Source organism: Alligator sinensis, unplaced genomic scaffold (assembly GCF_000455745.1).
Source record: "Alligator sinensis unplaced genomic scaffold, ASM45574v1 scaffold966_1, whole genome shotgun sequence".
Taxonomy (NCBI): domain Eukaryota; kingdom Metazoa; phylum Chordata; order Crocodylia; family Alligatoridae; genus Alligator; species Alligator sinensis.
The window spans coordinates 219,145-246,635 of NW_005842161.1; the positions used below are offsets into that span (position 1 = coordinate 219,145).

General features: G+C 44.0%; 1 long non-coding RNA gene across 1 annotated transcript; it reads left to right on the forward strand.

Moving 5' to 3' along the window:
• The first annotated feature begins 1,267 nt into the window (after positions 1 to 1,267).
• On the forward strand, positions 1,268 to 25,657 carry LOC112550597. Its single transcript, XR_003094527.1, has 4 exons — positions 1,268 to 1,357; positions 2,328 to 2,467; positions 15,606 to 15,660; positions 25,472 to 25,657. It is a non-coding gene; the product is annotated as an uncharacterized LOC112550597 (long non-coding RNA).
• The last annotated feature ends 1,834 nt before the right edge of the window (positions 25,658 to 27,491 follow it).

A 27,491-nucleotide genomic window follows, 5' to 3' on the forward strand; every position in this document is an offset into this window, starting at 1 on the left:
AGGCTCTTCTCCCTGGCGGGCCGGAAACTGCCGCAGCACGTCAGTCTGGCTGCGGGACGGCTCGGGACCGCCAGGGGCCGCTGTTGCTTCAGCGTCTGGGTCGCTGCCCGGGCAGGAGCGGCCGGGCGATGCTAGGGGGTGGGATGGCGGCGTCCCTCAGGGCCAGGGTATGTCCCTACGCGACCGCTGCGCCGCCCCCTGCTGAGGGGGAAGGCGGGGTGCTAGGTTCGAGGCCACCAACGTCAACATAAGGCTGTTGTTTCAGTTACTTTGTAAGGAGTCAGGGTCCTGCCACTCGTTATGTACCTTGTGCCATTTCACTGTGAATCGCACAATAAATGTAGACAGGCGGCAGGTGCAAAGGGACAATCACACAGTTAACTGGCGAATCAAGCAGTGCATGTAGACAGGCCACCATAAAAATGTCTGTTCTACTATAAGAAAGAGCCAACCAGCTGGTTACAAAGTTAAGAGCTGTGAGAGCTCTCTAGCTGGTTTTCAGCTTGTGTTGGAAGATGTGGCCGGGCCTTTAGACCAAGAGCTTCCTAACAAAGAGTTACTTTGGTTTTGAAAGGCGGTGGGTGAGGGCTGTTGTTCTTGAAAAGATGATGCCATGAGAGATCTGCTAATGGACTAGGAAATCAGTTGTCCTGAACTCATGGCCTGTGTAGCTAAACTCGCATGACTGTTGCCCTAAAATGCTTGGCTAGCTAGGCAGGCGAGGTTCTTTGAATAGAAGGGATATCTTTTATTAGACCAAACTTTTTTCCAGCTGCTCAGTTGGTCTAATAAAAGATATCCCATCTACTCAAAGAACATTGCCTGTCTATGTCCTTAGATCAATGATGGCTATAACCAAAAACCCAGTAGCTAGCTAGGTGCGCTTCTTATAAGATCTGGCAAGCGTTGGGCTCAATTGAAGTGCAGCTTCAGAACAGCAGCAGGTAGGGCAGGAGCATGAAGAGCAGGAGATCAGGTAGGCAGCACAGCACAGCACAGGGCAGGAAGCAGAAAGCAGAGGAGACTGAGCACGGAACAGGGAGTAGAAAGCGGACCAGCAGAATGGGCAGGAAGGGAATCTGGTGTGTCCCTCAAGAAGAGTGTGGGGTAAACATGTGCCCCTCATTGACAGGTATAATTGTCCACTCCCTTAGAGCTAGTTGTTAGGGTCTTTCATATTTTCCCTTAGTCTGTCTTTCATTTATCAGCAGGAGAAAGAATTTTTTTAAAACCAGGAAAATAGAGTTATAAAACCCTGAAAATTGACAGGGGAATCCAGGAACAACAATTTTAACTTCTGTAGCTGATTAATTTTCAAACTGTGATACCAGAATAGTCTTCTGCAAATTTTCCCAAGGTTGGTTTGCTGGAAGTGTGCACTCATACCTAAATGTTGTTTTGCAGGGGAGGATTTGGGGTTTCCTCTTCTAATTTAATGTAGTAAATTCAGTTACTATATTACAGGAATAATATTACTAGAGCGCTTGTAAAATTCCAATTCATGTTATTGTACCAGTTTGTTGCAAAGGAAAATAACAACATACAGTTGGGGATTTCTAACTTTATTAGCAAAATATCCATAACAATTTTGATTCTTTTAAGTTAACATATTAAAGCCCGTTAGAGTAATTTAAGGGGAAACAGGGATGAAATATTTTTTTGTTTGTATAGATGTGTTTTTATATGCAATAATAAGTACGAGGAATTGTCCATAGGTGTGATGTTATACAAATTTAGTTATTTTCATACAAATGTTTGGCTATTTGAGTTGTGCAAAAATTCTAATTAGAACAACTGTCTTGTATTTTAATGAACATGGCTATTAGGGGAGCTGGGAGGTAATTTGTACTGGGAGTTAAACTTTGCTAGTTTGAAGGTGGACATTGGAGATCTGATTCTAAGGGACACCACATGGAGACTCAGAACACCTGAGTTCTGCTCCCAGCTGCTAGAAGCCTACTGCGTATCCTTAAACAAGTTATCCCTTTGTCTCTTTGTGCCCCAGGTTCTGCATTTGTAAAATGTGGCTAATGATTCAGACCTCCTTTGTTAAGAGCTTTAACATCTGGTGGTGAAAAGTGCCATGCTGTATAAATATTGGGTATTATTGTTGTTCTCTTTTCACATATGCTGTTGTAAACAAGGTATAATTCCATAGAAATGAGCTGAGTTTTAACGTGGGGGAAGAAAAAGGAGTCAAGTTGGGCTCTTTGAAATCACTAAGGTTGCAGCTAGAAAGAGGGTGATAAACCTATTTTTCAAAAGCTCCTCTTGGAGGCCTGAGTGGTAATGTGCAGCTAATTATTGGTATGGGTCTCTCTTTCTAGCAGACAGGTGTCTGGCATAAATACCCTTGAAGTTGGCAGGCTCAGCATAGAGGTCATCGATTAAATGTACACGGAAAGTGAACTGTCCCTTGAGCCGCTGAAGTGGTTATTTCAGGTCAGGGATGAGACATATTGGCAAGGTAAGCTTGCTGTGCTACACTGTTAGTAACTGAGGCCTTTTCACAAGAGAAAAATGCACTCCAAAGGGGAACAGGGGTGTAGGTTGTAGCCGTGTTGGTCTAAGGACATAGGCAGACAAGGTTCCTTCGGTGAATCTGATATCTTTTATTAGACCAACCCAAATAGTTGGAAAATAATTATTAAGCAAGCTTTCGGGTTCAAAAACCCTTCGTCAGGCTAAGGAAGTTTCAGCAGTCGGTATGTGCTCTTCCTGGATGGAATGAAAAGTAAAGAAAACGGAAAGGACTTTTTATCCTTAAAGTTTAAATGCGCTGGGTCATGCTAACGTAAAAGTCCTGCAAACTGCTCTGTGTGGCTGGTTCTTTCTCAGTACTTGCATGGATCCTGTTTCCTAAGGTACTATGATCTGCCCTCATGGAGCAGTTTGCAGAATTGTGGCCTTGGATATAACACAGAGCAAATTCTCATTATGTAGTGGCACTATAGCTTGTTTGTTACCACAAGAGGGAAACAAATACTAGTAGTAGGGCTTTATTTATTAACCATGGAAGTTGAGGGAAGATCTTTGTCCAGTTTTAGGGTGCTAAAACAAGCCAGGCAAATCCCTGCACCCTATGTCATTACATATGAACATATGTCAACAACTGAAGACAGCTATTTCACAGTCCATTTGTTCAATATAGTGTGAAATTAATTTCAGGGATTTGCCTGGCTTGTTTTAATGGCATAAATATAGCTGTTAGGGGAAGTTAGGATAGAATTGAGTTGCATGTTTTTATAGTAAAGTTGAAGAACCCACATGCAAACCAAGGGGAATCTTAGCTCATGTTAAGCCTGGTAAAATAAAGATTCTGTTCCCCCTCTTTTGGCTAAATATGAAAGAACTAAAAAAATACTCTAAGAGTCATGCACATAAACTCCTAGTAATTTTTCTCTCTCACAAGAACTACAATAGCATTCAGAGGGTGTTTTGAAAACGGAGCTCTTGGATCTTTTGCCTACTTGCTGTGTGAGTGCCATTGCTGGTTCAGGGCCACATTCTGATCTCATTTACCTCAGAGTAACTCAGCTGACTTCAGGCATTTCACCAACTCAATTGTTTTGTGCTGTTGCATGTGAGAAGGTCACCCTTATTTAGATCAGATGATGTGGGATAAAACATGACAGACCAAGATTTATCTTTACAGCTTGTTTTGGGCCCAGATATTTTAATATGCGCAACAGCCCTCCTGTAAGGGGTGCTGCAAAATGTTAAATGTAGGGCTGCTGAGACCATAAACGTTTAAAAAAAAAAAAAAAGTTGGATGTTACAGGAATCAAACAAGGCTTTAGCTAAGTAAATGGCTTTGGTTGATGCTTTCCTAGTCTGTCTTTTAGAATACAAGCCTTTTAGACAGGGACTCTCTTTATACCTTGTACAGCATCGGGCATTGTTAACATGTGAAAGCAGTTGGGCCTCATCGTTATTTAATATTTGTAAGTTGTGACTTGGCCTGTGTATTTGCCACGGTAAATTTGGAGATGAGACAGAAATGCATAGAAGCGAAAATAACAGGGTAAGAAATAACAGAAATGAAAACAGAAAGGTTGCACTAGGACCTCTAGTCCATACCCTGTCAGTGAAGGAGTGGAGATCAGGGCAAAATTTTGAATGTTCATAGATATTTTGGAGTAATCAAAGAATACTTGCATAACTTCATTTTTAGGGAAATTTGGGGAATGTCTTCTGACTTCTGTCATATTTGGCTCCTGCTCCTTTTCCCCTCTCACAACATTCACATCTTAAAAGTTTCAACATTGTCAAAAGTGGTTATGGATCTAAGAAAGATTTCTGAGGGTTAAAATGGGGAATTATAGGTGGAAAGGATAATATCACTCTAACTGGTAGCTCCTTGCTGTCTTAATTTTTTCCTTCCTGGAAACAGTGCCATAGGCTCCAATCCTGGAGGCACTTATGCATGTGCTTAGCTCTAAGCATGTGAGTAGTGACTTTGATTTCAGTGGAACTACTTATATGAGTACTCCTGCATTTGCATAAATATTTGCAGGTTCTACAGGAAATAACCAAGTAAACTGGGCTGGTATTATTCCTGATGTAACTTATTTTAAATTCATGGAGTTACACTGGAGATGAATGTGACCCAAAACATTAAAAACAGCTAGCTATCTCCTGCTCCTTGCCTTTCAATTTCCTTATGTATGTTTCTGGCACCATTAGAACTGGCACACTTTTGAAAAACTTCTTTTCTCCTTATATGCAGCATGGTCGGTGAAGCTAGACAATCACCCTGCTCCAGCAGGAAGCTGCGAGCATCCAGGAGTGATTTCCTGAGGGGTGGCAGATGGTGTGTCTTTTTTTAGTGGTACTGGGGATCTGCCAGGGGAGCTGAACAGGAGCCTAGATTAAATGCATTGCCATGCTGCACTGGCCTTGCCCTTTCCCTGGCCACTGGTATTTATTACTGGGGCTGTGCTGGCTAATTGTTGTCCGCTACAAAGTATGAACTTACAGGAAACCAACCCTGCCATGTCTCCTCGGCTGACACTGCACTGCCCTGGGGCCATGGATACATGGGGCGGAGTCCAGAGCTGATTTTAGTTCTTTGTTTATGGCTAGGTACAGACAGTCAAAAAGCCCGAGGCTGAACCAGTTCAGTCTCTGTGGGTTAGTCTAAACTGCAGAGATTAAACTGAGAAACAACTGGACACACATTTACTTCTGATTCAGGAAATATAGCCACATGCCTCAGTGGCTCAGGCTAGAAGCTGGGGGAGGGAGGAGGTGCTAGAGCACACCTCTCTGGCATGGGCTGTGTGTTTACTTCCTCTTCCTGCTGCCCCCAAAGACTCTGGGATTTGCAGTCCACAGTCACAGGAGCAGGACTCCCCAGGGTTGCTCTTCACTTCCTGCTTCCAGGTGCTTCTGGGATTTGCAGCCCACAGTCACAGACAGCAATAAGTTTCAGTTAGTTCAGCGGCAGGGCAGCTCTATACTTGAGGGTTGCTTCCCTGGCCCTAGACCCTAGCCAGGGTTTGCCCGGGGGTGGGGGGAGGTAGTTCTTGCCCCCCTGCCCGCCTTCCAGCAACCATTCTCTGCTGGAGCAGCCAGTGCAGCCAGACTGGCTCAGAGCTGGAAAGCATGCTGGGATGCTGGGGGACTGTGATTCAACTTGAACCAGGAAGGGGTCTGGGACAGAAGTTCCATAAAACATTTTGACCTAAATCAGTTAAGTCTGATACTATATTCAACCAGGTTTATCTTAAACCAGTTTGTCATTTTGAAACTGGTTTATGTGCACTGAACTTCTGTTCTGTTACAGGTTTAAATCAGTTTCTGATGACTTAAACCAGTTTATGTGCAACTTCTGTCCTTAGCCTATATGTTATTTCCAGTCGGTTTCAGGTTCTAATTCCCTACCACCAGTTTATTGTGTGTGGATTTTAAACATTCCATGTGAGTGTTCACACTTCAATAAAGCAGTTTTTAAGCAAACAGTGAAGAAAAGAATCTGGAAATCTTTATGACTAGTAGCCTTCAGAAAATGTCTCTTTGCAGGCTTTCTTTCCCCTTTCTACACCTGTCCTGTTCCCTACTGCCACCGTGGTCTAAAAGTTCTAGGTGCCCCTGCTGCCAGCCTACCAAGTCAGACCTCTGGGTCTGCTAGGGTTATAAATCCCCAGGACTCAAAAAGCAGTTTCTTGTGCAGTCCTATGTGCTGTTCTCCAGTACTGAGACTGGCAATAATGTTTACAGTACCTGCTCTTTCTCCCACTCATCAGTACAAAATAGATTTCTACATTCTAAAAGTTACGGAGTTGAAAAAGAAGACCCTGGTATTCAGGACTCATGGTGATTTGACAAGAGCTATCTTTAGATATTATAGTGAGTCACATCATTGTGATCTGGCTTTATGGTTAGGCTGAGGTAATAGCTAGGCCAGGGGATTGAGAGAGAGCATCATGGGATTAAGCTGTAAAATTCCACTACTCTCTAAATTGGGTTTGGAGAGAATTAGGAGACGGGGGGATATTTTTCAGTGGGGAAATTATTTCAGTGCACTGTGCCTTGTAATGTAGTTTGCCAGTATGCAGAGAGTAATAAAAGAGACTTATTTATAATGAGAGACCACTGTAATATTCCTGAGGAAAGTGTACATATTTCTGCATAGCTCTGTGTGCACAATGTCACGTCTAACCAACCCCACCAGCTACTAACGCAGGATTTTCTTGGATGGTGCCGTGTTGCTTAGCAACATTGCTAGGCAGTATGCTATACATCACACACAGAGTTGGTTACTGTGTTGTACTAGGGCTGATTTCAATTATTTTCCTTAGCTATAAAATATTAATTTGCAGCTTGCAAATAGAAACAGCACCAAGGGGTTACAAGGGACATCTCCCCTTGGGTGGACACAACCACTCCCATTGGATTTGGTGGGAATCACGAGCTGCCTGAAGCTGAGTTTATCTTGATGTATTATCAAACATAGCCATGATTCATAAGGTAGAAACACTTTTCCTGTCTAAGATGGAATGCAGTTTGGCTTTACTAAATAAAATCAAGAAGATGATGTGTGTAGAACACCGCTCAACATGGTAGAGTGAAGGTTATGTGACTTTAATGTAAAGGAATCAAGTATATGTACAATAGCCCTTTAGCAGCCCATATGCAGAAATCCTTGTGTGAGTGGCATGTGGTGTTCTATACAAAGCAGGCTCAGATACGCAGCCTTTTAGTATATTGTTAATATTTTTAGCAGCTCATCATGGACAAGAATTCAGATGATCTGTTCCTACCTGATGAGTGTGACTCAAGTGGAGGAGGCTGCCTAAGAAACCCTCCTCTTCTGGAGCTCCTCCTATTCTGATTGTATAACATTGTTGTTCCATGGTCAAACAAGGAAATAGTATCCTAGTCCTCAAGAAACTGAGGTATTGTCACATCAGGTAAACAACAGAGTGCCTGATCCTAGTGGGTAGCAAATAACTGATGTCAACAGTTCATTCTAGGTGCACAGCAGCCTCCAAGATCAGACCAAGAATCAGTTACTGCTTTCTCTAGTCCTAGGGATGCAAAAAGGGATCTGCTTGTATAGTATGCAACAGGATCTTGAGTAATACGGAAACTTCTGGCTATAGAATAGCTATCATTGAATGAATCGTTATACTGAGGCTATCTCCTGGTAATAAGAAGAAGGGAAGACAAGGAGCTGAATAACAGCAGCAGATTTTTTTCTGGAATCTGAGTCTTGAGCTTTTCTTCTGCACATAAGAGGACTAAGTTATACATGGCAGAGTCTCTATTAAAGCAAATAAGGAGAAAAGCAAGACATAGACTTCCTGAGAAGCTGCGTTGTTAAACTATACAAGAGCTTGTGAGATGAACAGCTGCATGTAGGAAGTGCAAGTCCTCTGTGTGCAGTACCCTAACCTTTTATTTTTCACCTGTGCTTAGAGAAGCTACAACACTGGTAGAATATTAATGGTGGGTTTTTTTTTAAATTTTGCAGATATATCTGTAGAGGGCAGTAGTTTAATTCTAGGTTAATATATACCTGCTGACTTAAAATTGTATGAATTAACCCCGTGTGCTCAGCACAACAAACTGCTCTAGGATAGAGCTGTGCATGTTTAAAGATTTCACATGAGTATGGAGGAGGGGAAACCAGTATCCAGTTAATTTTTATAATCACTCTCAAATTATTAGCCAAATTAAGCAAATTCATATCAATCATTCAGTGGCATTTGTACAAATGTGGAACAAAGTCAGCAATCATTCTTCCATTTAATATTTTCCTTCACCCCATGACAGAATATGAGTGAGTTCAGTGGCTAAGGCTCTGGTCCTCGAAAGTAATTAGATGGCTAAATCCCTTTTCACACATGAGCCCACTGCAATGGAATAAGACTTTTCACTGAGAACAGAATTTGTCTCAGATTATTTCAGATGAAAAACACTACTGTACACATGGGAATCAGTATTTTTCCATTGCTCTAGCTTAGACACAAATATCCACTAGAAAGTAGTTTTGGTCTTTTCAACTCTTGCAATAATAGCAACAGTGTAGGTCTGGGTAGAAGTCTTTTGATGGTCTGATATTGCTTAGTTTTTAAAAGGCCTTAACTTTAGCAAATATCCAGACTAGTTTTGGTTAGTTATATATATACAGTATATATGGCAAAAGAGGAGTCTTTTCCATAACGCATTTACAGCAAATACCAACAAATGTCACATAAAAGTTCTTGATGCATCATCATGTTGCACAATTTTACCATAATTTTTCAGATCTCACATTTGTTTTATAAAATGATCTCAAGCGTTCAACAAAACACTTAAGTTGTTGTGCTTTTGGGCAAATGAAGAGCAAGTGGGAGGTACCTAAGGCTCACACCCTTGCACATTAGTAGCTCATTGGGGAAACAGGAGACTTCCGTCACTTATTAAAGTACAGAGATGAATTAGTAAAAGGTAAGCAGAGACAAATCTGAAGCTCCCAAATGACAGAGAATTGGTACCTTTGACATTTATATATTAGGCAGTACAGGGAAGCAAAATGCATTGGGCCTGATTCTTATTTACACAGTATTAAGGGGCCTTTGAGTAGGCACAGTAATAATCATCATCAATATTTTTATCAATGATTTGGATGTGGGGGTGAAGAGTTCACTGGCCAAGTTTGCAGACGACACCAAGCTGTGAGGAAGTGTGGTCACACTTGAAGATAGGCTTCAGATACAGGTGGACCTAGACAGGCTAGCAATTGGGCAGATTGGAATCAAATGAAGTTCAACATCGAGAAATGTTAAGTGCTCCACCTGGGGCACTCCCCCAAAGACCTACAGGCTTGACAATGCCAAACTGACCAGCACCATGAATGAAAGGACCTGGGGGTAATAATAGACCTCAGTATGAATATGAGCCAGCAGTGCAATGCTGTAGCCAACAGAGCAAATAATACCCTGACTCGCATCAATCGATGCATCTCCAGCAAAACTAGGGAAGTGATTCTTCCACTCTGCTTGGCATTGGTGAGACCGCAGCTGGAATACTGCATCCAGTACTGGGCTCTGCACTTTAACAAGGATGTGGTAAAGCTTGAAAGAGTCCAGACGAGGGCCACTCATATGATCAGAGACTTGCACAGCAAGCCGTACAAGGAAAGGCTGAGAGATATGGGCTGAAAAAGAGAAGGCTGAGAGGGAACTTGGTAACAGTTTACATCAGGGGTGTACATCAAGGGCTTGGTGAGCAACTGTTCATCAGGGCACCCTTGGGGAAAACCAGGAGTAATGACCATAAACTCCTGGAAGACCAGTTCAGGCTCAACATTAGGAAAAAGTCTTTACAGCTAGGGTGTTCTGGCTGTGGAAGAAGCTCTCTCCAGAGGTGGTGCGATCGCCTACCCTGGAAATCTTCAAGAGGAAAAAAGACAGTCACCTTGCTGGGTTCACCTGACCCCAGTTGTCTTTCTTGCCTGGTGCAGGGGGTTGGACCCAATGATCTTCCGAGGTCCCTTCCAGCCTCATAATATATGAATCTATTAATTAGTTTAGGCCTGCTGTAAGACATTTGTGCTGACAAGGGGTGTTGGTGGTTGTAGCTGTGTTAGTCTAAGGACATAGGCAGACAAGGTTCTTTAGGTAGATGTGATATCTTTTATTAGACCAACTAAATAGTTGGAAAAATTGTTCCCTGCAAGCTTTCGGCACAAGCACCCTTCTTCAGGTGTCATAGGGAGTCTGCTGGTGAACTGTGTGCTATTCTGTGTAGAAGAGAAGCCAATATGCAAAAAGCTGGTTTGTGAAAATGCAAATGCCTGGCAGTGAGGATCAGAGGGGTGGAAGACAATAGGCGTAAGATAGGAAGGGATGGGAAGGGGAAGGGGAAATGCTGAACTGTTGATAGAAGAATGTACCTGGTAAAATGCAGACAAGTTACCTGGGTTGTTGTTTGTAGCTATGTTGGTCTAAGGACATAGACAAGTAAAGTTCTTTGGGTAAATGTGGTATCTTTTATTAGACCAAATAAAATAGTTGGAAAAAGTTCTTTGCAAGCTTTTGGGCACAAACACCCTTCAGGCATTGGGAGACTCTGCACTGGTTACCTGGGATTATCAGATGGCAGGCAGGTTATAATGTGCCGTAAATCCAATGTCTACATTTAGTCCATGATTTTTTGTATCCAGTAGATTTATGAAGTCAGGTTTGTCAGCTCATCTATGAAAGGTGTTTTGTAAATTCCCTTTGAGGATTAGAACTGAGAGATTGGAGAGAGAGTGGTTATCTTGTGAGAAGTGTGCACCCACAGGTAATTGGGTATTTTTGTCTTTGTTAGATTTTTGGGGTGTGTTCATTCTGGTACAGAGTTGTTGTTTGGTTTCTCCTACATAATTTCCATCAAGGCATTTGGTGCACTGGATGAGATATATTACATTTCTGGAGGTGCAGGTGTAAGATCCTGGAATGGTGATGGTTCTGTTGTTGGGTGTAGTTATTGTGGGGATGGTGAAGATGTGTTGGCAGGCTTTGCATTTCATGTCCCAGCATGATCTGGGTCCCTTCAGTGTGCTTTGGGCCATAGGAAGTTTGCTTCTAGTGATAAGGTTGGCGAGGTTTGGTGTTTGTTTAAAGGCTAGGGGGGGTGGTTCTAGAAAGATCTTTTTAAGAATTGGGTCTTCTAGTATGGGTTGCAATTGTTTGAAGATTTTCCGTATAAGTTCCAGGGAAGGATGACATGTCATAACTAAGGGTGTGAGATTCATGGGGATTTTCTTTTTATACAGCAGCAATTCTTCACATGGTATCCGGGTGGCTCTTTTAAAAATCTCTCTCTCTCTGAAGGAGTGTCCTTGTTGGATGAAAGCCCTTTGGAGACTTACAAGGTGATGACTGAAGGTATTCTTCTCAGTGCAAATTTGGTGGTATGGAGGGCTTGGCTATATATTACAGCTTTCTTAGTGTGTTTTGGATGATTGCTGGTTCTTTGTAGATATGTATGTTGGTCCTTGGGTTTCTTGTAGCTGGTGGTTTGTATTTTACTAGGGGTGAACCGATAGAGATTTTGGGGGCTGATAAGGAGGCATATTGGCTGACACCATTCTGATACAGCTGCCTCCAGGTGGTAAGTCCAGTGTGGTGGAAGGGGAGGAGGGAGGGAAGGGGTGTGGAGCGGGGAGATCAAGGCCCCCTGCTGTGAGGGAGGGGGCAAGGCCAGGCGCTTCCCAGGGAGGATGGAGGGGGGCATGGGATGGAGGCTCGGTTCGTGGGGTGGGGGGCAGCTCCCACTGCTGCTTGCACCCCAGGAGGGTGGGCAGGGGAGGCGTGTGCCCCCAGATCTGTGCGGCACGGGGTGGGCTGCAGCTGTGGGGTGGAGCTGGAACCGGCATTGCATGGGGCTTTTCTTGCTGGGGGCTGGGCTCGGAGTGGGCTCCGGCAGTGCTGGAAGGGAGCTACAACCACCCAAAATTTCATTGCATCTCTGCTCCCAGTCCCATGCAGGCAGCAGTTCAGGGCTGGAAGCAGAGCTGCGGTGAAATTTGGGGTGGCTCCAGCCTCCTCCCAGCACTGCTGGAGCCCATTCCAAGCCCAGCCCCCGGCGAAATGAGCCACGCAGCGTTGGCTCCAGCTCCACCCCGCAGCTGTCACCCGCCCCATCACGCACAGATCTGGAGGCACGTGCCCCCCCTTCCCCCCCTAGGGTTCAAGCAGCAGTGGGAACTACACCCACCCTACAAGCCGTGCCTCCACCTCATGCAACCCCCACCCCCCCACTCCCTCAGGCAGCGCCTGCCCCTGCCCCCTCTCTCACTGTGGGGGGATGTTGATCTGCCCCCCACTTTCCCTTCCCCCTCCCCTTCCAACTTACCAGCTGGAGGCAGCTCTCCATGCTGCTAGCTCTACTCCATGATGTGCTGTAGCTGTGTGCAGCATAGGCATTTATTGATCAAATTATCAGCACCATAGGACCGATATCCAATATAGACAATTTTCTTCATATCAGTACCAATCTGATATCGGACCAATGTATCGGTGCACCTCTATATTTTACTATTCTGGCTATTGATCATAATGTTTAAAAAGGAAATGTTGGTGCTGGAGTATTCAAGAGTCTGATCTGGGGGTGGGGGGTGGGGAGGATGATGGTTATTGAATTTGTTATGGAACTCCAGCGTAGAGTGTCAAGGGCTCGCAGCAAGGTGGTAGCCCTAGACTTCAGGAGGGCCAACTTCAGTGAAATGAGGAGATTAGTGGGAGAGGAACTGGGGTCCTTGAGGGCAGAGGAACTCAGCGTCCAAGAGGAGTGGTCGTTCCTTAAGGAAACGATACTCGGGGCCCAAGGGGTGTCCATCCCGACAAGAAGCAAGGCGGGCAGGAGTGTCCAAAAGCCCCCCTGGCTCACCAAGGGTGTCCGGGAATGCCTGCTTGCCAAAAGGGTGGCGTACGCCCGGTGGAAGGGGGGTGTAATCTCCAAAGAGGAGTATACCTCCTCTGCTCGGGCCTGCAGGCGGGCTGTTAGGAAGGCCAAGGCGGAGATAGAGCTCGGATTAGCGTCCAGGATTAAGGATAACAAAAAGTCCTTTTTCAAATATATTGGGAGGATGAAGAAGGCGCCGGGTAATGTGGGGCCCCTGCAGGATATGCGGGGCAATCTGGTGGTTGCGTCAGAGGATAAAGCGGACCTCTTTAACCAATTCTTCACCTCCGTTTTCTTGTGCAGGGACCGGGACTTCCCTGCTGTGATAGAAGCCGGACGCGAGGGGATCGCCTTCAGACCTCAGGTTGGGGAGGACCGGGTTAGAGAGCTTCTGGAGGGGCTGGACGCGTTCAAGTCAGCGGGTCCGGATGCTCTCCACCCCAGGGTGCTGAGGGAGCTGGCTGGGGTTATTGCAGGGCCCCTGGCACGGCTCTACGAGCGATCGTGGTGCTTGGGCCAGGTGCCAGACGATTGGAAGGTAGCTAATGTGGTCCCCATCTTCAAAAAAGGGAAAAGGGAGGACCCGGGCAATTATAGGCCCGTCAGTCTTACCTCAATCCTGGGGAAGCTCTTTGAGAAGATCATCAAGGAGCACATTTGTGATGGGCCGGCATCCGAGATGATGCTCAGGGGCAATCAGCATGGATTTATTAGGGGGAGATCATGTCAGACCAACCTGATTGCCTTTTATGATCAGGTCACAAAGGCCATGGACGCAGGTGTCGCGGTGGATGTAGTCTTTCTGGACTTCAGCAAGGCCTTTGACACCGTCTCTCACCCCATCCTAATTAATAAACTAGGCGACTGTGGCATAGATGCCTACACAGTCAGATGGATTGCAGATTGGCTGAAGGGTCGCACTCAGAGGGTGGTGGTGGATGGATCATACTCGACTTGGGGGGAGGTGGGTAGTGGAGTCCCCCAGGGCTCGGTCCTGGGGCCTGCGCTGTTCAATTTCTTCATCAGCGATCTTGATGTTGGGGTGGAAAGCAACCTGTTTAAATTCGCTGATGACACCAAAATTTGGGGGGAGGTGAGCACGCTAGCAGGGAGAGAGAGATTGCAGAAGGATCTGGATAGGTTACAGGGGTGGGCAAACAGGAACAGGATGTGTTTCAATACGGACAAGTGCAGGGTGCTGCACTTGGGTAGTAGGAACCAGCAGCACACTTATACGATGGGGAGCTCCCTACTTGAGAGCACGGAGGCGGAAAGGGATCTTGGTGTCATTATTGACTCCAAGATGAACATGGGCCGACAATGCGAGGTCATGGTTGGCAGGGCTAACCGGACCTTGTCGTGCATCCACAGGTGCATCTCGAGTAGAGCCAGGGAGGTGATCCTCCCCCTCTATGCGACGCTGGTCAGGCCGCAGCTGGAGTATTGTGTCCAGTTCTGTGCGCCCCATTTCAGGAGGGATGTGGACAACATGGAGAGGGTCCAGAGGAGGGCCACCCGCATGATCCGGGGACAACAGGGCAGACCCTACAGTGAGAGACTGCGGGACCTGAACCTATTCAGCCTCCACAAGAGAAGGCTGAGGGGGGACCTGGTGACCGTCTATAAACTCACTAGGGGGAACCAGAAGGGTTTGGGGGAGACGCTGTTTCCCCTAGCCCCCGCTGGCATAACAAGGAGTAATGGGCACAAGTTGATGGAGAGGAGGTACAGATTGGACATCCGAAAAAATTACTTCACAGTTAGGGCGGCTAGGAGCTGGAACCAACTTCCAAGGGAGGTGGTGCTGGCCCCTACCCTGGGGATCTTTAAGAAGAGGCTGGATACCTACCTGGCTGGACTCATTTGAGTCCCGTTTTTTGTTTAGGGTTCTTTTGTTGTTCTCCCACCCTGGCGGGGGGTCGGGCTAGAAGATCTATTAGGTCCCTTCCGACCCTGAAACTATGAAACTATGAACTCAATCAGTGACTGCAGGTTTTCAGTCCAAATGATGAAGATGTCATCTATATATGTTAGGTATAGCATGGCTTTGATGGTGCAGTTCCTGAAAGATTCTTCTTCCAGGTGGGCCATGAAAAGGCATTTTGGCTTCTGTTCTACTTGAGAGACCACACAATTCACCAGAAGACTCTCTATATGCCTGAAGAAGGGTGTTTGTGCCCGAAAATTTGCAAAGAACAATTTTTCCAACTATTTAGTTGGTCTAATAAAAGATCATTTACCCAAAGAACCTTGTCTGCCTTTGTACTGACAAAGCATTGTAAAATAGCCTCAGTGCAAATGAAAATCTGGGCCACTTCCGGAGGAGTGAGAATTGCTGCAGGGAACTTAAACAGATACTCACGTTCTTACCACAAGGCAGCATTCACTTTTTTACTGGCAAAGTTTAAGATATACGTTGAAAGCAGAAAGGAGTTTTGCAATAGAGGACCAGACTAAAAATAGCTCAGAGATTATTTTTCTGTTTGATTTTTTTGTTGTAAACTAACTTCTGGTTTCAGTGTCATTAGTGTCTCATGATCCTACCTGTGGGGATACTAAGCCATAGACTCTCCTACTGCTGCCTATGTCTGCCTGATGTATCTTATTATTTTACAAGTTAGAGGATATGCTAACAAGTGGAAATGTACCATTGTTTAACTCCTCTCTTGGCTCAAGAAACTAGATGTCCTAACTTGGTTTTGTATATATATTGGAATAACCAGCCTGAAGACACTGCTGCAAACCCTGCTGCCAATATGAATGAATTACAGGAACAATGTAAGTATTGTATATAGACAAATAGATAGATTTAATTATATTAAGTGATTAATATATTATGTGTCCATTTGCAGCTATAGCTGGTAAGAGCAACAGTTATTTACTAGCAACATTTTCTCTGGGAACATCTTGCCTATCGTATTCTGATGACACTCCCTACACCACCAGCAGCAGCTCATGAGCAACATAGCCCCAGTGTACCCTGTAGCACCATATAGGATGAAATATACTTTACTAATAATATCCTGTTATTACAGGTGATATATTCACCTATATATAGATTATTAATCTATATATATTAATAATTATTAGTAATATGATAATTTACAGATTTTATTAGTGTAGATATATTATTAGTATTAGTGTGATCATGTAATATATACAAAGGGGCTAAAATTATCCTAACTGTACTATTAAAATCATCTAGTTCATGGTGCTTGTGAGATTTCCTGATGCACAGGAAATGTTGCCTTCCACAGATTCCTGTTTCTTCAGGTTAACAGGGTGAGCAAAGTAAGATGCTGCCTATTGTATGTTCTTTGTTCAGTTTTATTGTCCATGGGTCAGCAAAGATTGGGAACCATTGTTCCAAATCTACCTCCAACACAATACAGACCACAAAACCTCTCTTTGCTATTCCTGATACAAGCCCATAATCTCTGCAGTTTTAATCTTGTAATAATGTAGGTGCTTGATGTAATATGCTATCTACGGCTAGCTGAGTAGCCAGGCACAATGTTGCACAGAAAGTGATGTTCTTAATAGAGCTGTCGGAAATATTAAAATTGCTAATGACATTTAGAAGTTCAACAATTTGACAATAAACAGAAGAATCGTGATGACTTCTTGATCTTTTGTTTCCCCTTCTTCAGCCAATTGAGGTGCTCAGTTTTGGGTGAATGAAGAAATTCCAAATGTTGTTCCAACCAAAAATGGGATAAAAATCTTTGAGAAAATGTTCTCCTTTTATTCAGATACCTTTATTTTTAAGGCCCCAAAACTGCTTATGAACGCTTCTGAGGAAAGCAATGATGCATGCCTTTACCTTGCAGCAGTGAAGCTTTAACTGACTACTCACTTACAGTAAGTCACAGGCACAATGAAACCTGCCTGAATACTTTTCTAACGCATGCAGTTTACCGACAGCCAATCCTTAGAACTTTAGGCTATTTTGTTCACTGCTTAAAATTCTGAATTGTTGCTGCTGGCATCACTGAGTGCAAAACCGTGTCCTTGTTAATACACAAATATTCATTGGAACATTCCTCAGTTATGGAAGAATTGGTTCATAAGGCCTCCTATTCTCTTGGATCATACACGCTTGCAAGTCAAGTTGTATAGTCAGTGTAGTTTTAGTTGGGGTTCAGAAAATTTTCTAAGAGTGTATCTCTTTTGTTGAGTTGGTTATCTAGGGTTTGAGTTGGTCAGTTGTCTTCCCAGATAGTCCTCATTCTTTAAGTGCAAGCAGAAGGGTCTGGCCATGAGGAGTTAATGGTACAATTGGGTCCATTATCAAGTACCCAAAGCAAATGGGATGTACATTTTGCAGACGGCTCCCTGGATGCTGCATTTTAATTAAAAATAATTCCATTATTTAAATATAAAAAATGAGCAATGCAGTCAGTACAGGAGCTCTCTATTTACAGGATACTGGTTCTATAGTAGTGCCTCATATGGAGCAACTGTGGCTGTATCACCTGTAAAAAGAAAATGAAAGGGGCATGCGTGCTTTTGTTTTTCCACTTTCATGTTGTATAATAGCAATAATGGCCTCAGTACAGTGAACTGCCTGGGGTTGAATGTCCAGCTGTGGTTACTGACCCACGGCAGTGCCTCCAGTCATCAGCTCCTCCCAGCTGCTCATTAACACCCAGGACATGCCTTTCACCTAAACTTGTTCACTGCATGCAAGGATAACAGCAAATGAACCTTTGGCATCTTCAAATGTGTGTTCCACTTTTCAACCTTTTTAAACGAGTGTATTCCTTCTGTGTCAAAATTTCAGCTCGTGTACCCCATCATATTTTTTTTCTTATTTTTAAGGGGGGGGGAGGGACGCACAGATTGAGGCCCCAGCAGGGAGGGAGGGAGTGGGGCTAGGGCTGGAGCAGGCCCTGCCCAGCTGGGGCAGGGCATGGAACAGAGCCATGAGCAGCTGATCCTGGGGGAGGGGTGGGTGGCTTCCACCACTGTGCACACCCAGGAAGGGCACGGAGAGCATGTGCCCCCAAATCTGAGGGTGGGGCAGGGTGGGCTGGGGCCGGGGTTCCTCCGGGCTGTTCCTGGCAGGGATGTTGGGCTTGGGCTGTGTTCAGGGTGGGTGGTGGCAGTGCTGGGAGGGGGTGGGTTGGGGGGGCTATGGTGAATTTTGGGGTGTCTGCAGCCCCTTCCGTAGCCCCATTACCATAGACCCCAATGGTGAGGGAGGGACTGGGGCTGGGGTAGACACTGCACAGCCCAGGTGGGGTGCAGGACTGAGCTGTGGGGCGCGTGGCTCCCACTGCTGCATGTACCCCAGAGGGTCATGTGGGGCATGTGCCCCTGAATCTGCACATGATGGCTGCTGCTGTGGGCTGGGGCCGGGACTGTACTGAACTCTTCACGGCAGGGGGTGGGCCGTGCTGCGCTTGGGGTGGGTGGTGGCGGCACTGGCAGCGGGGCTACCGGGCGGCTGCAGCCACCCCAAAATATGCTGTAGGCCCTGCTATCACCCTGCCAGCACCGCCACTGCCTGCCCTGCATGAAGCCCAGCCCAGACCCTGCTAGGAACAGCCTGGCGCAGCCCCAGCCCACAGTGGCTGCTGCCCAGCCCCACGCGGATGTGGGGGCACACACCCCTCGTGCCTCCCGGGATGTGTGCAGCGGCAGGAGCCACCTCCCCCAGCGTCCTCCTACCCATGCTCTGCCCCTCCTGTGCTCTGCCCTGGCTGTGCAGGGCCTGCTCCTCCCCCCCACCCCGGGCAAGCCCCACTCCCTCCCTTACTGCAGGGGGCCTACAGAGTGGGGCTACGGGAGGGGCTGCAGCCAACCCAAAATTTGCTGTAGCCCCCCCACCCTGCCATTCAGCCCCTTGCAGCTTTGCTGTAAGGGGCTAATGGCCAATAGGGAGAGTGAGCTGGGGTGGGGGCCAGGGAGGTTCCATGGTGTAGAGCTTGGGGCCAGCAGTGCCCGGCATGTCCCTCCCCCTCTGCCACTCCCAGCCACGTGTGGGAATGCACCAGGGCAGATGCCACTGCCGCGTCTCAGAGCATGCTCTATCCCCACCCGTCTGCGCGTACCCCCTAAGACCTTTCTAAGTACCCCTGGGGTTATGCATACCCCTGGTTGACCATCCCTGCAGTAGACTATCCTGTCTTAACTCGCTCAGCCTTTAATCAAGATGTGGATATTTCATTTTCTTCCCCTCTCCTCTTTTATATGGTATCAATGTGTCTTTAATAAATGCCAAGAGAAACAGGATAATCGCTTATATTTCCTTTTGCAAGATCAGTAAATCACAGCTGACTCCAGTGTATCTGGTTTTTGTCCCCTCCCTGAAAAACAACTGAGATGAATATAGCTGTTAGATTATTGTTAATGATTAGTATTTGCCTTGTGGTGTTTCTCTACTTTTAAGTTTGAATTTAATAATAATAATAATACCTAGCTCTTATTATGTAATGCTCTCTGCCTGTAGAGCTCAAAACATTTTACATAGGATATACCATTATTTCCATTTTCCAAAGGAAGCATAATTGCTTACAAAGTAAGTATCATTATCACCATTCTATAGGCAGGGAAACTAGGCAGCAGACTAATTATTGATGTGTCCAGAGTCACTCAGCAGGCATATGTCAGTTATGTAGAACAGTGATTCTTAACCAGGGTGCCATGAGGTCCTTTCAAGGGTGCTGCCGGGTTTGATGCAATGTTAGCACTGTTAGGCATGCCAACATGATTAACAAGATAATCCTAACAATTTCAAACAGGAATTTGTATTGTTTTACCTGTTGTGATCTTTCTGAGTTCTTTGCAACAGAAAAACTGCTCTATTATTTTTCTGTAGTTAAAAACATGAGTGAAAACTAAGAACTGGCATTTTCTGAGTGGTGCCTCAAATCTAACAAGGGGGGCCTCAACTTAAAGTTTGAGACCCACTGATCTAGAAGATAGGTCTCCAGAAACTTAGTCCAGTGCTCCATCCACTACAACATAGTGCTTATCCATGGGCTACTGGTGCCACCTTAGTCAGGGTAGGCACTTGCCTCCCAGCGACCAGTCAGCAACCGGGGGGAGGGTTCCCCCATGGCTAATCTCACTGACAAGGGATGTTGTACCCCCCCTTCCCCCCCCGTGGTCAATCACGAAGTGGCTGCAGTGCTCCCACTCCCTGGCTGGCACTTGCTGGGGGGACTGGTGCTCCCACCTGCCCCCTTGCCCATCACCTGAGCAGCGAGCGCCACCGGTGCTCTTAGGGGGTGCACTTGCACTCCCTACCCATCATCACTGGCTTTATCTTTGATTAGAGAACAGAAAAAAATCTATTTCCGAGGACCTGTGATCTCATAGGTTATCTCAAAGTATGGGTGTATTCCAAAAGTGCCCAGAATAACTTTTACATGTTGCTAATACTGGGAGTATCACCTTTTTATCAGAGGGTATTGAGTGTGCTAGACTTCTTACATCAGTGCAAATCGCAGATAATCTAATAGAAATCATTAGGATTGCACAAGTGTAATACTAGCGTAAAATGCATCATATTCCAGCTCAGAATACTTTTTCAAGAGAAGGGAATGTTTGTTAAGAAGTTCTAGGGATAAAAATGGCAGTGTATGTTATCAAGCTGTAAATTAAAAAAGAAAGCAGAAAACCATTTTAATTAGTACAGATTTTCTATTTCTGTTCTGTTTGTATGGGCTGATTACATTGACTTCACTGGGAACAGGATTGAGGGGCCAGTCTTTTATTTATTTGTATCTTCTTAGTAGTATTTGATGAGAGTTGGCAAGTAAATAAAAAAGATTAGTCATCCCTAATGTAACTATTGAAATCAAAAGAATGACACCAGAGGTAAATTTGGCCCAGTGGTTTGGGGTTTTTTGTTTTTTAAATCTCAAAATCTTGCTGGACATTGGTCATTTTTTAAAAAAGCAGACTGCTCCAGATTAAACAAGAATAATACAAACAAAGCCATGAAAGATTTGCTTGTTTTGGACTCCATGCTACTGAAGAGGTGTAGTTTATAAATATCCTGCCAGTATGTCCTTCATATTAGTACACTGGAGAAATTCACAAACTAATTTAACTCTTTAGAATACCAACTGTTTATACAAATATATAAAGCTTCTTACCTTATTTAATGCATTAAAGTATTTGCAACAATCAGCTTTTCTCAACTGGAGTATTTGGGCCAGATTTTTCTCCTGTAAAAATGTAAATTAATAGAAGCCAAAGGTATTGCACTATAGCAGTGGTTTTCAAACTGTGGTGCAGACTATGTGTAAAGGATGAGCAAAAGATGACTATGATCAATCAAAAGTATACGAATACCGACATTTAGCATTAGAGGGGCCTGCACCTCCATTTGAAATTTTTTAGTGGTCTGCAAATGAAAAAAAGTTGAAAACCATTGCACTAGGGTTATACCACAGTCAAAGCAGAATTTGGCCCTTTTAAAATAGAAATGTGCACTTATGTTGATGTTTTAAAAATAAAAATCTAAATTAAGTGCTTTAAACTAAATTAACCAGAACTCGTAATAGAGATGATATCTTTTATTAGACAAACATGATTTTTGCAAAAAAATTCTTTAATTGCAAGTTTGTGGGCACAAACGCCCTTCATCAGGCATTGGAGAAAAGACTGTAAAAGTTCTCCTGGGTAGAAATGCAAGTTCATATTTCATAGGATTTCACAGAGGAGTCAATAGATGGAAACTCTTCTGAGCAGTCAGTTCATACCTGGTATGGAGATTCTCTCCTCCTGTGAGGATCTGTGGTGATGCAAATTACCTTCAAACAAAGGCCAGGAGTAGGATCTCAGGTTTCAGGTGGTCAAAGTTGCCTGTGATGAATGGTGATGCCTAAGGAAGGGTGTTTGTGCCTGAAAGATTGCAATTAAGGACATTTTTTGCAAAAATCTTGTGGGTCTAATAAAAATATCATCTCTACTACAAGTCGTGATTGCCTTTTCCTCTAGATCAATACAACTACAACCTGGATACCTTAAACTAAATTAGAGAGATGACCAAACTGCAGATAAAATCTTGTATAAATGAGTTCAAATATAAACTTTAATCACTTGGTCTAGTTCCTCATGGGAGTTAGACAGCTCAAGACCCTTAAGGATTTAGGGCTATTAACATTGATAAAACTCCTCCCATGAATGAGTATGTAAGAGTTTACAGAATGTGGCACTTTGATACTTATGAAGTTGACATGGGCTAACACCAGCCATTTGCACCACTTGAATCCTATTTAAGCCCTGTTATGAAGACTGAAGTACTGTATTTTCTCACATACTGCATGCTACCAAATATGATGTACACCTTGTTCTGGTAAGGCAGAAAGAAGAAAAAAAGATTTTCCAGTCATATCCATACATGTTTGCAGGGTATCCTGAGTGAAGCAGCTGTGGCTGAGAGAGAGTTAACACTGTACCTCTGACCCTGAAGGCTAGGGACAGAAATTATACATAAACCGATATAAGCTATCAGAAACCGGTTCAAATCTGTAATGCACCAGAAGTTCAGTGCACATAAACTGCTTTCAAAATGGCCAAAACTGGTTTAAGATAAACCCAGATGATTAAGTAATTTAGGTTAAATCAGTTTATTGAACGTCTGTCCCAGATCCCCTCCAGATTCAAATTAACTCACAGTCCCCCAGCACCCCAGGATTCTTTTTCCCTCCCTCAGAAACCTCCCCTGCCTACATGGTGGGCCAGCTACGTTTAGCCTAAGATGTCTGCTCCACCTGAGCAGGGAGGCGTGCTCTAGCACTCCCTGTCATCTGGCCTGGGCCACTGCAGGCATGTGGCTGCATTTCTGGAATCAAAAGTGAATGTCTGTTCAGTTGCTTATTGATTCAATCTACGCAGCTTAGATTAACCTATGAAGATTGAATCAGTTCAACCTCGGGCTTTTTGACTGTCTGTACTTAGCCAAAAGGTGAACTCCTCCCCTTCCCACCCTGAGGCTGGCAGAGAGAGAAGCACAGCAGTCATCTTGCAGCAGTGTCCTCTTGCTTCTATTTCTGTGAAGAAAAATCTGTTCCCCTGATTAAGACCTACATTCTAATTTTGGAGGCCTGCTTTTTAGGGGAAAGGTACAAGTCATATGTGAGTAAATACAGTAAGATTTAAATGGTGCATAGGTCACTGCATTTCAATCGTGTTTCTCAGGCAACGCTGCCAATGAAAGTTGCCTCATTAAAGAATTCAAGATCTGACACCTATAATAACCACATGAGTCATGCAGATATAGCAGTCACTGTTTTAAAGGAAAAATGACATAAACAAGGCCATTTTAGTTGATGTTATCTAATGGGGTGAGACCTTGCCCTTTGGCTGCTACTGAGAGCCCTCACCTTATATCAATATTGTGATATCAGACTTCAGCCTTGTGATGTCTTCTATTTGGGGATGTGGAGGCTCAAAGTTTAGCAAAGTAGTATGGCATGTGTTTTTTCAAGGTTTGCTGGATGGCAGCAGTATGCTACTGGACCATGGTTGAAACTTAGGATTTGGATAATACTTTTTGTTAGGTCCTCAGAGGCCTTTGAAGGTCATAACTGTTTACATGTCCACATCTATTAATCTTTCAATCCTCCTTGCTCAGTTGACTGGGAGAAGAAAAATATTGGCACGGTCATGAAATACTTTCCACTCATTTCCTCTCTACCATTCCCTGTCTCTTGTTGTTGTTAGTCTCTTGCTTTGGGAGGTAAAGTAAATTTTATGCCTGGATAGGTAGGTTACCATGGTACCTATTATCATATCTTTGGTAGTGTTCCCCCCATTTGGACAGTGTCCAAGCTGTTCTGTTGGGTCCCATTATACTGCATCTCATGGGCACTTAAGCTTCCCATAAGCTATATGGACTAAAGTGCTGTTCCTTTTCTAGTCGTCTCTGGCACATTTGCAGGACACAGATCTTCTACCTCTTGCATAGAAATTGGATCCTGCAGCCCAGGTGCCCTCCTGGCAGTGCTGAGCCTCCTAGAATACCATGAACCTAAGCGCACACTTTTTCTCAGACTCTGCCCTAGTGGACACTCTGGTTTTATAGTTAAACTTTTCAATCATAAGATAGCACACATACCCATATGTGCATGGGCACTAGACTTTGAATAGGATTCTAAATTACTTTGCTAAAATGAAAAATACAGAACTGTAGACAAAAAATAGTAAATTCTATGCACATTTCTCTGGCTCAGTTTCCTCACCAATTCTAGAGTTCTTTAGGCTTTGGCAAGGCCTGCTAGGTATCCAAGCTCTCTCTCCTGCAGCTTTGACCTTGTTTTTCAGAATCATGGAGCCTTTTTAGGAGAGCTAACTTTCTTTGACTTTGGTTGGTCCTAACCCTGCTATGGAAGTATGCTCATTTGTTCTTCTCTCTTGCCCACTGTGTCCTGCACGGATCTTGGCATTTACCTCCTGACCTACCCTGCCTCACTGAGTTTGAAGTCTAGCATCATCATTGTGGTTTCTTTGTTCTGAGTTTGGGGATTTTCTATTCTTCAAACCCTAACCACCTGCAGGCAAGCAGAAAAAAAACAACTGGTTCTCTTTTGTGTCAGCTACCACATGCCTAAATAGACAACCAATAGGGTTTAACGACCAACAGTTATCCCTAGCCTGGCAGGGAGTGATAAAGCCCCTTCCAGTAAGTGGAGGATTTCACATCCACCTAGAGGTATTCCACGAGAGACAATAATTTCACAACAACAACTTCATACTTTGTCTATTTATGTGTAGACAAATTCCACAAACCATCAGAAATGTATAAATGTGTGTATGTGTAAGTGTGTTGTGTCTGATATACACAGTGCAAGAGGAATGAATGAGGAGGAATGAATTCACTCACCCAACAAATCTATAATGAGTCATAAGGTAAATATAAGTTATTGCTTACTGTACTGTGTAATCCAAGTTCTTGCCAAACATTCATGAATAACTGAATGAGGATCCATTGTATTTAACAGATATCTGTAGCGACCCATTTTTAAGTGCCTTATGGAGCACTAAAGCCTGGATATCACTCAGCTGTAACAATGATCTTTGATTTTATATTATGGGTTTTCTGCATGTGATGCCCCCAATCCCTTCTGCTTTTTATTTTTCTAAAAATATTATACCGAATGTGCATAAGCCAGTCTGGCATGTGTAACATAGGGCTTCTTACCAATAAACTGTAGCTGCAGTATCTTGGACTAGACTCCAAACTTTTCCCTGTGTTTTGGTACAGGGGAAACAGGAAGATGACTTGGATATATTGAGGAGATAGGCTGCAAACACAGCTTGGACTCTGATCTCAGTTTCCTCAGAATTGCAGGCAGTTCTACTCTGGAATTTTGTTTCATGTATCCCTATGATTTTAAGGTTATCTACTGTAACAATAAGGATTTTTTGTTACATGTTACCACCATCTAGTTTTACAGGGTTGGGTGAGCTGAGAGAGCCTAATATTTGGAGGAGGAGAGAGGCAGAGATTTGAGACCATCTCCGCACTTCAGTGCTGTCATGTTGCATCTTCAGTGAAATACTGTGGTGACGTTATGAATCACTTTAACTGATGTATTGTGTCTATGATTGTCTTGTTAAATTCTAACAGGCATGACTTAACTGGATAAGAACAGCAAACACACAAAGAAAAATCTTGGAACAGCTTGGAGATTGTCCAAATGTGGGGAACACTACTAAAGAAAATCCTAAAGAAAATTGTGACATGAGCATGACAGCAGTTTGATTTAACAAATGAACATACCTGGGGAAACTTTAGAAGGGAAGGGTTGAAAGAATGGAGGTGTTTTACAACAGATTAAATATTAATTAATGTTAAATTACAATGAAATTCCTGTGGAATTACATTTTATATCCACATGAATAGCAGGGCAGTTCTTCATGATTAATTATGTTAGAATGAATATGGTGTGTGTTAAAATAGTTTCCTATTCTGAAAGTATTAAAAAAAAGTGTTTACTAGGAAACTTTAGTTAAATATGGGCATTAATCATTATGACTTTAATCTCAGCTCAGAATTATTTTCCTGCTGCTAATGTAATGTCTGTTGTTATAATATTTAGAATTAATAAACTGTTTGAGGTAAGCTTAAAAATGTTCTAAAGAAATGATGCAGTTTAAATTAGAATGATTTACAAAGCCACAGACCTCTGGGAATGTGTTAGTATATACTTTTATTGTACCCTACGTTCTTTGAAGCACATATCCAATATGGCTAGAGTATTAATAAACCTTAAATGACATGATTGCTGATTCTACCATCCCCTTTCTATTAAAGGAATGGGACCAGATTATTCAATTTGCCCTTGGTGTTTACTGTTAGAGAGGCAAGGTCAGACTAGTATTGAATGCAACTCTAATGAGCACACTAGCACTCATTGGGCTTTTCATGAAGTTGGATGGTATTATGGATAGAAGTCAGGACACGTGGTGGATTCTTCTCCTGAGTGTATGACAATCTTCTTGCACAATCTTGGACATTTTGCTTGTAGCCTAATCCTGCCATCATTGATGTCAGTGTCAGCCCTACGACTGACTTGAATGGAAGCAGGATCAAGGTTCTAATTTCTCTTTACCTCAGTTCCTCATCAATGAGATGAAAGTCAGTAGCATAATTTGAGGTGAGGGAGGTGAGCAGTGGACCAGTCTTGGGCACCAACTTAGAGGGATGTTAGCCATAGGAGTTGGGTGAGGGGACACAGCAGCAACTGAAATCTTTACATTTCCAGGGAAGATAAGACTGGCCACCCTCCTTCCCTCTCTCTCTCTCTTTCCACTCCCCAGTGCCCAACAGCCTCCCTCTCCTACCAGTGTAGGGTGGTTTTGCTTAGGCTTCACAACTTGTTTCCTCTGATACGATTAATAGCACTTTGTCTCATAGGAGTTTTGTGAGGGCAAATGAATGGATGTCTATGAGGTACTTGGATACTACAGCAATTGGGTCTATAGGAAGGTGTTTAACGTAATTGCATTTGTTATCTTTCCTATTGTCAGCGTTGGCCTTCACCCTACTCTTGTGGGGAGGAATCAGGTGGACTGCTCTTCCACTGTTAGGAGAAAGAGTACTGTGCTCTGGCAATATGGATGTCTGAATGTTTTGAAAAGCTCTGCCTGGTATACTGGCATGAATTCTGAGCTTCTTGGTCAGTGGGGAGCACCAGGTCAATTGAAGTATTATTACAGATAATTCTTTTCTCTCCTACCACTGCCTTTCCACATTTGATCTGCTGACTCTAATATCTTATCCCAAATTCACCCTGTTCCTATCTGTGATCCACTACACTAGCCTGGTCTGTCCCCCAGTGGATTGGATGTGTCTGTAGACCTATTCTCTTTTTCATTTAATCACTTGTAAAATGGAGCTAAGCCAGTTCCCTCTTGCCCTACTGAGTATCTCCCTACCCCTAATGACTTCATGCCACGATGACAGCCCAGCAGGGGAACGAACTAGCCCATCTGACTCTGAGGAAGCTTGTGGAGGGGCTAATACTATTAGCTGTTTCCAGCTGCCCAAGTCCCAGATGCATAGATTTGGCTACATGAGACGTGAAGAGGATGCAGCTGCAAGATGTAAGGCCCCAGATCCTGTTTTTCATAATCTGCAGCAGGAA